The 17836-nt window shown below is 38.1% G+C and overlaps 1 long non-coding RNA gene across 1 annotated transcript in view; it reads right to left on the bottom strand.

The window, feature by feature from the left end:
- The window catches only part of LOC127415891 (uncharacterized), a 49381-nt gene extending 33200 nt beyond the window's left edge, over positions 1 to 16181 (bottom strand). Inside the window, exon 1 of the long non-coding RNA XR_007893008.1 lies at positions 16013 to 16181. This is a non-coding gene — a long non-coding RNA (uncharacterized LOC127415891). The remainder of the gene's footprint in view (positions 1 to 16012) is intronic.
- Between the last annotated feature and the right edge of the window lie 1655 nt (positions 16182 to 17836).

Below are 17836 nucleotides of genomic sequence, written 5' to 3'. Positions count from 1 at the left end.
GTCAGGTTCGAACAGGTAAGTTCCGGGACAGCTGGCCGGGTGTACCGTTAACGCATAGTGCCTTTCCCTCATTTGAGGTGAAGATGTGCGCTGTTGACTCCTAGTAGTGTTCACAAAGTGGTGATCCCTGGATGACTTTCCTCCTTAGCCCTGTGGCAGACGAGTTTGCGAAGAAACTTGCTGACGGCCCAATACATGTGTTAACTAAGCCCTGTACTGGGGTAGGTGCTCCACATGTGCTGGTTCTCCATAGGTGGCCCCATGTGATGTATATCTGCCGCTAAATCGTTTCCCTGTTGGTAAACTGTGTCTTCCTTGGGCAGAGGTTCCTCTGCCCCGGTCACTGTGTTTGTAGAGTTCCTCCCCTCTCAGGTAGGACCTACCATGGGACTTCTCCACATGACATACTTCCGACAAGACTCGGTAAGACCATGTGACATATTTCCACTCAAAATACCCCCCCCCCCCCCCCCGCAGTGTCTTCCCCTTGGGAGTGACACCCCCCAAAGTAGACACTTATGGCCCCAGTCGGTAAACAAAAGAGGCCACGACTGGGCTAGCCTGTCCCTATTTTTTGGGCAGTCGACTTGTTCCTGAAGGACCGCTTGATGCTCATAAGAGCATTGGGGGAGGTTACGTGATGGCCTGGTGCGCTGGCTACGAGGCACACAGTAGTCTGCCCATCTCGCACCGCCAGTCCATGTAATACAGTTCAGCTTATTGTGGCGTTTCCTATTGGGACCCCTAGTGTCACTACATCGACACAACATCGAGTGAGTGACAGATTAGGGAACGTCCTGGTTACTTTCGTACTCTCCGTTCCCTGATGGATGGAACGAGACGCTGTGTCCCTCCTGCCACAATACTGAACTACCCGCTGAAATGACCGGGACTTTGTCTCGGCTCCTCAGCACAAAACCTGAATGAGTGGTTGCATACCAGCTTCTTTTATACCCATATGTCCGGGGGAGTGGCATGCAAATTGGCCTTTTTTCAAAGATCAGAGGTGTTTGGGGCTCCCAAGAGTGACCCCTAGTGTCACTACAGCAACACAACGTCTCGTTCCCTCCATCAGGGAACGGAGTTTACGAAAGTAACCAGGACATTTCTCCTGTCGTTGTAATAATTATAACAGATCAATAAGAGCCCTTTTCCAGAAGGATGTTGTTTCGAGACCAAATATAATTGCATACTGGAGTCAGTTTGTGAGTGATGATTGGCTTCTGTCCATTCACTATTTCTTAACAAACAAGGTTAAAGAAGTATCTTTTAAACTCCTTCACAGAATATACCCTGCTAAACATTATTTAGCCAAGTTTAAAAAAGACATAGATGTAAGTTTTAGCTTTTGCAAGCAGAAGCCAGAGACAGCTGTTCATTTATTTTGGCACTGCCCTTATGTGTCTTTTTTTTTTTTTTTTTGGCAAAATGTACTTGATTTTATTGTTGGAAATGTTGATGAAAATGTTACATTACAGTGGAAAGATGTTCTTTTAAATATTATTGTAAACTCCAAAGATAAACAAACCTGCACTTATTTTATAAAATATATATATATATATATATATATATATATATATATATATATATATATATATATTTTAATGGCTAAATTTCACATTCATAAATGTAAATTTTCAGGGAAAAAACATGTTTTATAGTATTTAAAAATGAAGTGAAGCATTATATTGAGTCAATACTGCCCTCGAAGAAACAAAAAGCTATTCTAAATTTACAAGCATGTACACTCTTTAAAGTATTCTTATAATATTGTTTATACCTCCCCCTAGCATTTGAAATGTTGTATTGTATTTGTATTGTTTGTTTTGATATTTTCTTCAATAAAAAAATAAATTAAAAAAAAATTGAAAGCGAAGAGTGCGAGAGCTTACTGACGAGTCTGCCACTCACTGCTGGTACTGTAGTTGAGAAAGAGTCCTTATGGATTTACAAACCTGAGATGTTCTGCATGATCGTGCGATTGATTAATTAAACAGGAAAGGCTGCTTTTCAGTTCAAGCAAATTGGTAAGTGCTTTTTGCATTGTTATAGCAACATCAGGAGTTTTCTAAGGGTAAATTAGGCTGCTTGCATTCAGTGTCGGATCATGTTTTGATAAGTAAATGTGTACCCTGACGAAACAATTTATTGCACAGGCCACGGCTGTATTAGTACAGATTTATTGTACGTCTATTTTAAACTTAGATAAGTTTTATTTAATTCTCCGAAGCAGAAAATTACAATACAAAAATAATTAAGGGTCTTTCAATACCCACAGCTTTCACCTAAATGTATGCTATTTTTGTTTTATATTTTTGGTTGCTAACTGCATATTCAGTTATTATGCACTAAAATATTTACATGTAATTGCATTTCAAATGTAATTAGCACAATTACAGAGGTATATAATGATGATTTGTGCTATTGAAAATGTAACATTTTAATATAATTCTGCTCAAATGTACGAAATGACTTGAATAAAGATTCATTCATTTTGCATATATATATATATATATATATATATATATATATATATATATATATATATATATATATATATATATACACTGTGGTTGAGTGTGTGTGAGATATATATAGCAGACCTCTGCCTGTCCTATAGAGGGAGCGGGAGCCGGGTGAACAATCCACATAAGACTTTAATGCCACACTTTTCAGTGTTCATCAAAACATAAAAGTGCTTTTCTGCACAATAAACAAACACATTCAACAACACTCAACAGCCTTGCTTTTCAGCAGTCACTGTGGCACAGTCACACACAGCTCCATGCGTCTGTCTCTCCCCGTCTGCTGCTGTCTTCTCGCCTTAAATACTCCCGCCGCTCCTCCCTGGAACCCAAGACCGGTGTACAAACAGGTGGAAATCGTTTACCACTTATCTTTCCGGCCTTGCTCTGCCCTGACACCGCTCTGCCATGCCCTGCTTGCAACAATATAGATAGATAGATAGATAGATAGATAGTAGAGGTGTAACACTTCAAATTTCTCACGGTTCTGTTTGTATCACGGTGTAAGGGGGTTCAGTGGAAAGGAGGAGGTGAGAACCGGCTTGACAACTTAAATAATAATTTAATAAACAACTTAACCAAAAACACACAACCATAAACACACAGTACAGCTGCCTGTAATTCTCTCTCTCTCTCTCTCTCTCGTCCCCGGCATGACGTACATCCCCCCTTCCTCTCCGGGGGGGGGGGGGGGGGCGTGACTTGCACCCCGACTGCCGGCAGGTCATCCCCGCCTTCCTCAACCTGGGAGGAGACAAAACAAAACAAAATAGGCGAGGGAAAGGCCAACACGGAGCGACAGAGAGAGAGAGAGGAGAGAGAGAAAAAGAAACTCGCCGGTTCTCTGATGTGCCGTCGCGTGGTCCTCGATCACTCCTCCACCCTCTCAGGCGGACAGCAGCCGCTCCTCCCCGGGCGGACCGGAGTCAGACCTCCGACCCCCAGCGGACAGAACGCCCCTCCGCGTTCCCGGCGTCCCGTTGGGACACTCCTCCGCCCCTGGCAGCGGCCCTACCACTCCAGGCAGTCGGGGAGTCACTTCCCTCCTCCCCCCACGGACGGCGGTCTTCTCCCGACCCCTCTGCGTTCCCGGGTTTCGGCACCAGTGTAAGGGGGTTCAGTGGAAAGGAGGAGGCGAGAACCGGCTTGACAACTTAAATAATAATTTAATAAACAACTTAACCAAAAACACACAACCATAAACACACAGTACAGCTGCCTGTAATTCTCTCTCTCTCTCGAACTGTCGTCCCCGTCTGCCTTTATCCCTCGTGCGCCCCATCAGGCTGATTGGGGACCGGGCGTGCGTCATTCCAGCCCGGCCCCGCCCTCCTCGGCTCTACACACGGTTTTAGGGTCACTGTTTTAGTACGGTTCAGTATTTGTTATGTACAGAAAAATAAATATTACTGCCAAACCCAAAATCAATATATTCTATTTGGTAACAGGCACTTCCAAGGGATTTGCCCTCACTACAAATCACTATGGTTTTACAGCAGTAAATGGTTTTTGTAGTAAAATCATAGTAACCACAAAATTAACATAGTTACTGTCATGGTTACAATACTATACTAAAATCAAGGTTACTATATGGAAATTACAGTTACTATTGTAAAACAATGGTTAATTGTATCAAAACTATGATTTCTGCCAAGAAAACAATGGTGACAGCAGTCATTGTTACTTCAGTCATGGCTACTACAGTATTACTGAATAAAATTACTGAATAAAACCATGGTTAATTTTCGTTAGTGTCCTTAACTAACAAAAAATGCTTAACTAACACAACATTTAACTTAATTCCTGCATTTATGCATCAACATAATGTGCATTTCATATTCAACTCAACATATATTCAGAAGTTGTACATCACTATAGGATGAATAACCTTGCTGTATAAATGTATGCTAGAAGAGATGTCGTAATGCAACATGAGTGTTTTAATCATACGTGGAAATCCCACATCTTCATCAACAGAGTAAGGGCAACATAACTTTGGCAATGAACACCCCGAGCACTTTAGGTTTTTCATGTTTGTCCAAACTAGCAGCGAGTGCCTGTTTAAAGATGGAAGGGACTGTGTCTGTGTGCAGTTTCGGGCTCACCTGCGGCTCTGTGCGCACCGCATGCTATGTCAGCATAAATAAATAATCAAACATCGATGTATTACCAGTATACGGCACTCACGTCAAGCAATGTCTGCAAACAGTGCCTGTTTTGTAAAGGTTTTTTGACCATTGCTGTTTTGATTGACCGCAAAATGAAAAAGTTCCCAGACAGGAGACTTGAATGATGCAGGGGCTTTTATCTTGTGGCTTGTTTTCTCAGCTTGCCATTTTCAGCTTCACACTAATGAGTGCAGAACAGTGAATCATCAACTGATTTAACAAACTTACAGTTAATAGGACAACTTCTCCCTGTAGAAAGTTAACCCACATGAAACACAAGCAAAGTGTGTCCATCTACAGAGCCATAAAGGTGCATTAGCGGAGGTTACAACTGCGCATGTCAATTTGGTGCTTTATTTTCTTTGCCAAAGTGTATGATCCAGATGCGTTATTAAACTAGAGATGAACCACGGAGCAAATGCTTACCAAACCGTGGGCGGTTTGTTTTTTTACCGAGAACCGTAACGCCCCTGATAGATATTCACATTTATATTATGTATAAATGTATTTTAACAAATAGCATCAAACATATTTATATACATAAAAGCTTATCTTGTATAATACACTTCCGTTAAAAACAACTGGCATAATGTTAGTGGACATTTCAGGTGAATAAAGCTGCTAAATCACAGATTCAAAAATATTAACAGAATTTAAGCTAGAAGGTAATAATGTTACTTAACCAATCTGATGTGGTTGTTGCATTTTCATCAGTGGACCCTCACAATGAAATGCATGCTGTTTTTTCTTCAATCATTGGATTGGATCATAAGCAGAGAACATGAAACATAAGTACTGTCGCTCACATGTCGCATGTTTTAAAAATGCACTCTTAACATTTTTAAATGTTTTCACTGTAATGTTCTAATTGCAAAATATACCTCAGAAGATGAAAGTTGAGTTTTTAAGCTTTAATTTGACACCAAGTTTGTGAACGCTGGAGTTTTTTATATAAAACAAAGCATTTTTTTTATAGCCACATTCAAATGGCCCACCTGTTGGCCAGTGACAGTTAACAGGTTTAAAATGGGCATGTAAGACGGTCTCTGTAGCACCCCCATTTTCACCTACAGTCACCAAAATTAGTACATATATAGTTCTCATCAAGCTGGACAACTTTCAGAATTATAATTATTAGATCCACGCAACAGGAAGTCATCCATTTTAGGTTTTTTGAATATTGCATTCTCTGAACTTTTAAATACTCCTCCTAGGGGATTCATGAGACTGTCACCACATTTAGACAACATTATGCCAAGATATTGAAGATGCTAAATTGCAAACAGATTTTGAAATATCGAACGGTGTTGCCAAAGCGAGGCATTAAATTAATGGCAAAAAAATGGGAAACAGCAGTGTCTCACATCTTCTGTGTGCAATGTGTGATTTAGATAAATGCTTGGGCCCGTCATCACTGCTCGCAGATATATTTTTACTTTATTCTACCAAGTGACCATTGATTTTGCAAGCAAAATACTGTAGAATTTGATTGGACACACAGCCTTTGATGTCAACAACAAAAGAAATTGGAAGTGTGTTCTCCTTCATTTTAGACACCTTTTAACCTATTTGTTTTTCTATTCTTACAATGATTACATGATTACTGTTTTCCCCTGCTGTCTGTGCCTTTATCAAGCAGACCTGCAACCTATTTTTGGATCTTGACCCACCAGTTAAGAACCACTACTCTAAAGGAGAAAAATACATTTCTGCCTCCTTGAGAGTGCATGTGAGCATCTTTGGAGACTTTAAATTCTTTGGCATGTTTAATTGGTAAACAATCTTGATTTGCCGGTGTCTCGTCAATACCTTAAGATGTCAAGAGGGTTCGAGAAGGACAGAATTGACTTTCATGGCTTGGTAACCATAGCGACCTCGCAGCTTGCAGTAGTGTCTGTTGAACTGGTGTTCTCGTATCTCCATGGCAACTGTAAGATCTCTCCTCTTCAGGTCAGTGATTGGAATATCAAAGGTTAGGGTACAATGGGGCTAAAGGCACACCTTTAGAAAATGTAGATTTTTGTCTGGTCACAAAGTGTCTCAAGATTCAAGAAATACAGTGGTGTGAAAAAGTGTTTGCCCCTTCCTGATTTCTTATTTTTTTGCATGTTTGTCACTTAAATGTTTCAGATCATCAAACAAGTTTAAATATTAGTCAAAGATAACACAAGTAAACACAAAATGCAGTTTTTAAATGAAGGTTGTTATTATTAAGGGAAAACAAAATCCAAACCTACATGGCCCTGTGTGAAAAAGTGTTTGCCCCACCTGTTAAAACATAACTTAACTGTGGTTTATCACACCTGAGTTCAATTTCTCTAGCCACACCCAGGCCTGATTACTGCCACACCTGTTCTCAATCAAGAAATCACTTAAACAGGACCTGCCTGACAAAGTTAAGTAGACCAAAAGATCTTCAAAAGCTAGACATCATGCTGAGATCCAAAGAAATTCAGGAACAAATGAGAAAGAAAGTAATTGAGATCTATCAGTCTGGAAAAGGTTATAAAGCCATTTCTAAAGCTTTGGGACTCCAGAGAACCACAGTGAGAGCCATTATCCACAAATGGCAAAAACATGGAACAGTGGTGAACCTTCCCAGGAGTGGCCGGCCGACCAAAATTACCCCAAGAGCGCAGCAACGACTCATCCAAGAGGTCACAAAAGACCCCACAACAACATCCAAAGAACTGCAGGCCTCACTTGCCTCAGTTAAGGTCAGTATTCATGACTCCACCATAAGAAAGAGACTGGGCAAAAATGGCCTGCATGGCAGAGTTCCAAGACGAAAACCACTGCTGAGCAAAAAGAACATTAAGGCTCGTCTCATTTTTGCCAGAAAAAATACTCTGTGGACTGACGAGACAAAAGTTGAACTTTTTGGAAGGTGTGTGTCCCATTACATCTGGCGTAAAAGTAACACCGCATTTCAGAAAAAGAACATCCTACCAACAGTAAAATGTGTGATGGTCTGGGGCTGTTTTGCTGCTTCAGGACCTGGAAGACTTGCTGTGATAAATGGAACCATGAATTCTGCTGTCTACCAAAAAATCCTGAAGGAGAATGTCTGGCCATCTGTTCGTGACCTCAAGCTGAAGCGAACTTGGGTTCTGCAGCAGGACAATGATCCAAAACACACCAACAAGTCCACCTCTGAATGGCTGAAGAAAAACAAAATGAAGACTTTGGAGTGGCCTAGTCAAAGTCCTGACCTAAATCCTATTGAGATGCTGTGGCATGACCTTAAAAAGCCAGTTTATGCTCGAAAACCCTCCAATGTGGCTGAATTGCAACAATTCTGCAAAGATGAGTGGGCCAAAATTCCTCCACAGTGCTGTAAAAGACTCATTGCAAGTTATCGCAAACGCTTGATTGCAGTTGTTGCTGCTAAGGGTGGCCCAACCAGTTATTAGGTTTAGGGGGCAATCACATTTTCACACAGGGCCATGTAGGTTTGGATTTTGTTTTCCCTTAATAATAACAACCTTCATTTAAAAACTGCATTTTGTGTTTACTTGTGTTATCTTTGACTAATATTTAAACTTGTTTGATGATCTGAAACATTTAAGTGTGACAAACATGCAAAAAAATAAGAAATCAGGAAGGGGGCAAACACTTTTTCACACCACTGTATATATATATATATATATATATATATATATATATATATATATATATATATATATATATATATATTAATGGAGCTACATAATTTATGGTGTAAAAGGCTCCCAGGGGGTTTATAGTGATATCCTGTAGATTCCGGGGCAATAGTTATAGGGCACAATTTGTGTAACAAATTATTCATTAGCGACATAATTTTTAAAATGATGTAAATGTTATTAAATGTTAGATCAAATGAACTTAAATTCAAACTTTAGACATTACACACAATGATCTCATGGAACAGGAACATTTTGCAGTGCATAGTGACAAACAGGTGTTCAGGAAAGTCCTGTGGTAGTTTTTGATACTATTTAGTGTTTTGGGAGAAAATAAAATCAACGGAGCCTTTTACCTCATCAAGCCTTTAGCCCCATAGTACCCTACTGCCTTTAATATGCCACTAAGCAGAATAATACAGCTATATTGAGCTGAGCAGTTATGGGCCATTAGAACAGAAACCATCATGTATACATATGTTAAAGACATCAAGGCATGACCTTCTGTAAAGCTGCTTTGAAATTATGTGTAGTGTGAAAAGTGCTATATAAAAAATAACTTGACTTGATGCATACATGTATATGTATATGTAGACATGTATACAGTATATAAATAGGATACACTTTAGTGTCACATTCCTTTTATTTAAAGCATTAGAGCCACAAATCTCATGTTAATTGTAGTGAGAACTATTGGTTATGTTAGATAAACAGAACATTATCTAACATTCAATTAACATGTTTAAAGTATTTAAGTTTTAAACACCTCAAATGTCTGTATATCCCCTTAAAACCCCTTTCTACAATGTGACAGGAAGACGGGAAGTAATCTCATTCCGTTTTTTGTTTTTTTTGTTTTTTTTACAAATTGTATGGTTAACTGCATTCATCAAGCTTAACCATTCAACTCTTTTACCAAAGTTATAAAAAAAAAAAAAATAATAATAATATTATATATATATATATATAACATGGGAAATCTTATGGCATGGGAAATATAAGTTTATCAATAACTATAAAACAATATTTATTATCAATAACGTAAAACCAACATTAGCTCGTTTTAATTATTATATAAACTGATTTAATATTTATTGCTAGAAAATAACAAAATCACACAAATACTTATATTTAGAGTCCTACATTATGGTAACGGGGTTGCAAAAACACTCATGTAGTCTGAATATGTAGTTTGACCCCCTGAGTGTGACAACTGACAATTGACATTTTCTGAAGGTTAAACACCTTATTTCACTGAAAATTATTTAATTGTTTAAGGGTGCTTTCACAGTTGGTTTCCCGGCCCCCCTCCCCTTCCCTTGCCTATCTCATAAATATTAATTAGGTGATGTAATATCCAATGTCATGTGAATACATTGTCTTATTGAATCCAATTTATTAGATATAATTTACTGATTAGCTGATGTAATTTAATGCCTTGTGTCATGTCTGCTTTAATGTGTGTTAAATGTTACATTCTAGTTTTCTGAAGGAACCAAAGCTACAAAATTAGTAAATGCTTTATAATTTTCCACACAATTAGTCCTAAATTTATATATTTTTTATTCATTTACTTCTTTATTAATTTCTGTAAATATTTATTACACTTAACTATTCTTACATCTATTTATTTATGCATTTATTATTAACATTTATTTTTTTATTTAGTCTTACATTTCTTTCTGTATTTATTTTTGTATTATATCCTTGCTTATTTACTTTTCTTTAGTTCTTTCTATGTTATTTATTTCCTAATCCATTTATTTATGTAATTATTTCTTTATCCTTTATGATAATGAGGAAGCGTGGCTTTCACATTTAGACATAGCTTTTGAACCCAGATTGGGGCAAATGGATTGTACTGTGGAAAGAATGGGCTTTGTATTAACTGGACAGAGAAAAACTTGGTGAAAAACTGGCCAGAAAAAAATAAATAAAAAAACTCCAACAAATGAAAGAAATTAAAGCTGTGTTTGAAATCGCCCCATCCACTGGGTGTCAGCCATTTTGTATCAGTTTCCGAATTCGTTCCCTACATTTGTTCACTCATTCTCACCCACAATGCATTCTGATTTCGAGTGTACAGCTGATGTACACTCGTCAACGCTATCTTGCCCATAATCCAATGCGGGGAGGACTGACGTGAGAGAGTGTGAGTGGGAGAGAGAGAGCAAGAGACGCCAGTTCACAGCTTCATTTAATTCCTGCAATGTTTTATTTCATGCTAGCTGTAGTGTTTTACTTTTTGATATATCAAAACTTGATTCAAAATAACATAATAAAATATAGCAATCCTAAATCATACAGATATATTGAACAATTTATTATTTATTTAGATTAAATATCTGATAGTTTTTTATTTTGCCATTAAAATGCTAAGTGATTTCTTTCTTCACTAATTCACTGAGGTGATATTATTGCTAGCTCAGAAGACTGCACACTAATAACCAATGGATGTTGTTATTAATAACTTTAGTACTGTATTACAGTCGCATGAGGGCGCCATGAGCACGTCATGTCTTCTCGGCACTAAGAAATGCTGCCGAGTTTGGATGGGAGAGTGTCAAGATGGTAAAATATTAAAAAGAAATACAATAACGTACGCTTGACCAAATGTTTTTATTGTTTTTGGCATTTTTTAGCAGTATTAATATTTTAATCATTGTGAAAATGGATATTAATGGGTTAAACATGAAAAACAGAATTAAGATTTATTGTATATTATTTTATAAGAGTAACAATTATTTTTCTTGTTGTTATTATGTTTATTATTATCCTACATGCAAGATAAAAGTACATATGTGACGAAGTTGTTTCTGTGTCATCTCCAGCACTCTCCAACGCTCCGTTTATACGTCAGCATCCGAATTCACTCACTCATTCCATTCACTCCTTGCCTGATATAGGGCACTCACAGACATCCACTATATAGGAAATACTGAAGAGAGCGATTTCAGACGCAGCTTAGTGTTTTTCTACTACGGTAGTGGCATCGGCATTGCATGTATATTAAGTATAGGGCCAACACCTGACCTTCTTGAAGCACATAAGAAATCCTCAGTGTTCCATACTAGGGACGTTTCTAGGGTCAGTGGATATTCGGAGGCTTAGCCTGGACCGCTGTGGATACGTAAGGTACCTTTGATGAAATCTACAAATATAAAACACTTTTTAAAAAATGTTACATCTGTGAGGTGTCATTTATGTAATTAATATTTAAATATGACTGAAACTAAAAATAAAATGTCCCACTCACTTTTGTCTCAGAAATGCTGCTCAAAGATCAGAAATTGCATGCTTTTAATACTATGTATTTTAAAAATGTTGTTTAAAAAACACTATTTTATCCCTTATGCCTTTCCTTGTTCACTGCACATTGTGTACAATTGACAGTTTTATAGCTTATCATTAATTCGTCTGGTGTTTTAACATAGTTTAGAAGATAACAGGCTGTAAATATGCTAAAATAAGTGCTTATAAGAAAAAATATTTGCTAGACTTTGCAATGTTTGCGAGGTTTATCGTGTCTTAATAAAAGAGTTTTGCAGAAATGATTTAAAATTTGCAAATTCATCTAGCACAAGTGTATTACTCTTTGTTTAAAGGGTTATATATATACATATTTGTATTGATAATAACAGCTTATATTGTGTGTTAAAACAGCTGCTTTAACAGAAGACATAAATAAATAAAATAATTAATTAATTAATAAAGCTTCACTCATTCACAAGCTTCGAGGAAGTTAGCTGAAGTTATATACTGTAAATGCCTCTGGTTCACTGTCTCCAGCCTAAAGCTGCTCTGGAACAACATGTTAAAGGGATAGTTCACCCAAAAATGAATGAACTCTCTCATTATTTACTCACCCTTATGATATCCCAGGTCTGTGTTTCTTTCTTCACCAGAACACATTTGAAGAAAATGTGAAAAATATCTTAGCTCAGTAGGTCCTTAAAATGCAAGTGGATGGTGATCCGATTTTTGAAGCTCCAAAAATCAAAGACAGTCAGCATAAACGTCATCCATAAGAATCCAGCTGTTAAATTAATGTATTCTAATTTTGGTGTGAAAAAGATAAATATTTAGCACTTTTTAAAACTCTAAATCAGGGGACAGCAACCTATGGCACGTGTGCCAATGAGGGGTAATCAGTGGCACGCCAGCAACAGCGAGAGAGGAGTAGACTATTTTATTTATTTAAACTCCGCACCTGCATTCCAATCTACATCTTGATGTAATCCTTCCTCATGATCATGCAGTTTGTTTTCATGAGCTGAATGGGAGGCTAAATAAAAAGTTAAAATGTGACGAGACTGCAGTATACCCAACTGACTCGTGCAAGTCATACGTGCATCACGAGCTGGCAGCACTTCACTTTTGGTTAATGGCGCAAGTCAGCGCGTCCGCTTTGCTTCAGTCAGGCTGCGCGGATGACAGCCTACATTCTGTATTTCATTTGTTTCTTTTTGCTTTCAGAACAACACGTGATGTAATAAGGAAATTAATAATAAGGTAAACCTTCCTTAAACTATGGTCACACTCAAAATTGCATTAAACGATTAAAAGAGAAAACATAAACCCACATCATGGGATTTAAAAATCTTTTCAAGTCTATTCAAAATATAAATTAAACCTGGAAATAAAGTTTTAGGATTTTGCAAGTGAGATTCACCGAAAAGGGCTAAATAGTTGATCGGCTTGTGATGCGTGAATGACTTACACGCGCAGTGCGATTCTCGTCACAATTTATAAGTGTTTAGCATCCCATTCAGCTGAAGAAAACATGCTGTGTGATCATAAGGAAGGATTACATCAAGATGTAGATTGGAATGGAGTGGTGGTGGCATAGTGGACTAAAGCACATAACTGGTAATCAGAAGGCTGCCAGTTCGATCCCCACAGCCACCACCATTGTGTCCTTGAGCAAGGCACTTAACTCCAGGTTGCTCCAGGGGGATTGTCCCTGTAATAAGTGCACTGTAAGTCGCTTTGGATAAAAGTGTCTGCCAAATGCATAAATGTAAATGTAATGTAATGGAATGCAGGTGCAAAAAACATCATATAAATAAAATAGCCTGCTCCTCTCTCGCTGTTGTTTGCATACTAGTGATTACATGATTATTAAGAAATATTTAAGATTCCACGCAATTTCATGATCAGTAATCAAATAAGCAAATTTGTGACATTAACTGTAACTCAAAAGGACAGGTTTTCTTTCATTAAAGCACTTTCACAAGATGCTCTGTGAAAATTCACATGTAGAATCATGATTATATCATAATCATTGGGTTTTGCACCAAATTTTCACTCAAACTGTTATGCTGTTAATATAATTTGTAATGAAAAATAAATGATTAAATTAGAAAAATGCAAAAAAGAAACATTTTCACAAGTGGACGCAAACATTTGCATGTGTCGGCACAGCCACTGATCAGGAAAATAAAAAATGGCACTCCATGTCAAAAAGGCTGCCGACCCCTGCTCTAAATCATGCTTCCGTTCTGCAGCAGTAAGTGCGTTTGACATAATGGCATTGCCATTTGAAACACGCGAGAACTGGGGCACGTGAGTCACAGCTGGAAGAGCAGCACTGTTTACAAGAGAGGAGGAACGCTGTACAGTAGCTTGGTTGGATTTGGATTAGATCTGTATTTACCTGTTTCTTTACTCACAATGGTGCGTTTGTGTGCTTATCCTGGATGTCTCAACCGTGTGGATAATGTGAGATTACGTTGGTATCTTGGCAACATGAATACATCACACGAGAGACTGCTTGGACTCCACCCTCTTGTGAATCTTACCGGAAGCGATGATTTAGAGTTAAAAAGTACTGATCTTTTTTTCACACCAAAAGCGACCGTATCATTTTAGAAGACATTCATTTAACTGCTGGAGTCATATCGATGACATTTATGATGCCTGTCTGTGATTTTTGGAGCTTCAATAATCGGATCACCATCCACTTGCATTTTAAGGACCTTCTGAGCTAAGATATATTGTTTTAGTTTTCTTCAAATGTGTTCTGGTGAAGAAAGAAAGTCATACACACCTGGGATATCATGAGGGTGAGCAGATAATGAGAGAATTTTAATTTTTGGGTGGACTGTCCCTTTAACATTCATCTGACCAAGGTAGACTGTTTGTGGTCAGGCAGTGACCACAAACAGTCTACCTTGGTCAGATGAATTTTCGGGGTGGGGCTGCAGCTGCTCAAACCATGAGGAGGATTTTACTGCTTCTTCCTCCCTTTTTCTCATCTGACCACTCAACTGGTGGGTCGCGACACAAAAGTGGGTCACAGGTCTGTTCGGACTGGGTCGTGGACAACAGGGAAAGAACATGCATGATTCTCCCATTGAAACTATTTCGCCAGCCGCCTAAGTAAAATTTCAGAGCTTTATACACGCAAAAGGCTTCTCATCTGCAATGCGATATTTTCGCGGTGCGATTAAAGCTTGTTTTTCACGCGAGTGTAATGGAACAACTCGCGCCAATGACCTGCTCTCTGATACACTGTATCTCTGGCGCGCAATGCTTGCCCGCCACGCCTCAACACCCATTTGAATTCTAGTGAGAATTGTTCTAGTTTAAATCGCTATGGAGGAAGTCAAACCTCTCAAACAGGCAGCCCCGACATTATAAACTGCAGTGAGATGGAACAGAGCAACACTGCTATGCGCCAAAATAAAGTTGTTTTTAAAATTACACCCATACAAAAATATTTCACGATTTTACAGTAGTAGACTTGTGGACAAATTCTGAATAAAGTTTTCCTCCTGTGTAATATATGTTCTGTTAGAATGATGTTTGATATTAGGAAATAAACTGGATAATAAATATAATGGACTCATCAATATGCTCATAAACTTTTAAAAGAAGGAAGATAACTTTTTTTGTCAACAACAAAAATATCACGATGCATGCAATTATACTGGAAAACCATGAACAAAACTATGCAAGATAAAAGAAAATGCAACCCAGGATACATTAAGTACAGGTTATGTTTTTTACTATGGTGGATCGCCATTTGATGTCCAGTGTCAAATCTGGGTCCTGAAGCAAATCCAGTTGAGAACCACTGCTTAAAACCAAGCAATAAATAAGTGAAAAAACAAAACAAAACAATGCCTGCTAACAAAATAAATTATGTATAAATGAAGTTTTCTTGTTGGCTCACCATAAGATCTCTGAAATCAGAGAAGTGCCTGGTTGTTCAGTCTATTGTGAGGCATTACTGCTCTCAAGTAGTTTTAGCAAGTCTAAATTTGCTAACTGACATTTACACAGGGTCCAATATTAACCTAAAATATTATTAAACCAATATAAAATTTATATTTTTTGTTTTATTTAAAATAGTTGTTTTAAAAAAACATCTAATGATGCAGTTGCTAATAACGTTAACGTGCAACTGGTGAATAATTATGTTTGTTTTATTTATTCGCCATTTTGATTGTTACACCATGTCCTAACCAGCCGCAACACACGTCGAGCGACAGGGCTTTCTATTTTTGGAATGGTTTCTATTTCTGCGACGTCACGCAAGACAGCGCAGTCAACAAATAGGTCTACAATTATTCTTTTTACAGTATATTAAAGCCGGCATCTCACTAGCCGGTTCAGAACAACTTGATTTTGGCCGAAAGTGTCACACACCTACCGAATATTGTGCTTGAGGTCTCGTTCTCTTCAGCCGGAGCTCTGTCAAACACACACACAGTTTCAGAATGGCATTTGGGAGACATACCGGCTCATTCTAACTTTCTCTCTGCTTCCATGTCACGTGGAGATTGGCAAAATAACAACAGCAGTACCGCATGAACATAAACAATCATAACAGACTGAATAAGGATGCGAGTCATAAAGTAACTTTTCCCTTTGTATGTGTGTGATTGTGCATTTATCCCCTCGGGGCTTGCCGTAGAAAGTGTTATGGCGCTAATGTGAAAAAATAAGTTGCGTTCAATACACATACAGTTCCGTCAGTGATTGCTCTGTTTTCAACATTTTTTATTTTTTATTTAAAAAAATTTTTTTTGTCAATTGACAATAAAACTCATAGACAATAACGTTCAATTCCTATCAATAGAATGTTATTGCTATATATAACATTTTCATGATAATATCAGGGACTATCAATCTAGTCTTTATATGGCCCCTCCTCCAGCCAGGGTCGCTGTTACTCAGATATACTATTACTCCCTGTCCGACACCCCTACATACTGGCAGCCAGTAAACACCATGAGAGTATCACACACAGCAGATATATGTTCTAAAATGAGAGAGATTTATCCACCACCAGCTCAAAAATTGCTCCAGTGAGAAATCATTAATATCTATGATTAGTTTACCATATTTATAATATTGTTGTAACACAAATCACTAATTATAAAGCAACTGCATGAAGCCGCAGTTATTGAAGGTTAAACTGTTATTGCTGTTATTAGTGGTATTGTGAGAATCATACATACAGGTGCATCTCAATAAATTAGAATGTTGTGGAAAAGTTCATTTATTTCAGTAATTCAACTCAAATTGTGAAACTCGTGTATTAAATAAATTCAGTGCACACAGACTGAAGTAGTTTAAGTCTTTGGTTCTTTTAATTGTGATGATTTTGGCTCACATTTAACAAAAACCCACCAATTCACTATCTCAAAAAATTAGAATATGGTGACATGCCAATCAGCTAATCAACCCAAAACACCTGCAAAGGTTTCCTGAGCCTTCAAAATGGTCTCTCAGTTTGGTTCACTAGGCTACACAATCATGGGGAAGACTGCTGATCTGACAGTTGTCCAGAAGACAATCATTGACACCCTTCACAAGGAGGGTAAGCCACAAACATTCATTGCCAAAGAAGCTGGCTGTTCACAGAGTGCTGTATCCAAGCATGTTAACAGAAAGTTGAGTGCAAGGAAAAAGTGTGGAAGAAAAAGATGCACAACCAACCGAGAGAACCGCAGCCTTACGATTGTCAAGCAAAATCGATTCAAGAATTTGGGTGAACTTCACAAGGAATGGACTGAGGCTGGGGTCAAGGCATCAAGAGCCACCACACACAGACATGTCAAGGAATTTGGCTACAGTTGTCGTATTCCTCTTGCTAAGCCACTCCTGAACCACAGACAACGTCAGAGGCGTCTTACCTGGGCTAAGGAGAAGAAGAACTGGACTGTTGCCCAGTGTTCCAAAGTCCTCTTTTCAGATGAGAGCAAGTTTTGTATTTCATTTGGAAACCAAGGTCCTAGAGTCTGGAGGAAGGGTGGAGAAGCTCATAGCCCAAGTTGCTTGAAGTCCAGTGTTAAGTTTCCACAGTCTGTGATGATTTGGGGTGCAATGTCATCTGCTGGTGTTGGTCCATTGTGTTTTTTGAAAACCAAAGTCGCTGCACCCGTTTACCAAGAAATTTTGGAGCACTTCATGCTTCCTTCTGCTGACCAGCTTTTTAAAGATGCTGATTTCATTTTCCAGCAGGATTTGG

This window comes from Myxocyprinus asiaticus, chromosome 25 (genome assembly GCF_019703515.2).
Source record: "Myxocyprinus asiaticus isolate MX2 ecotype Aquarium Trade chromosome 25, UBuf_Myxa_2, whole genome shotgun sequence".
In the NCBI taxonomy this organism is placed as follows: domain Eukaryota; kingdom Metazoa; phylum Chordata; class Actinopteri; order Cypriniformes; family Catostomidae; genus Myxocyprinus; species Myxocyprinus asiaticus.
This window is presented reverse-complemented; position numbering and strand designations above follow the sequence as displayed.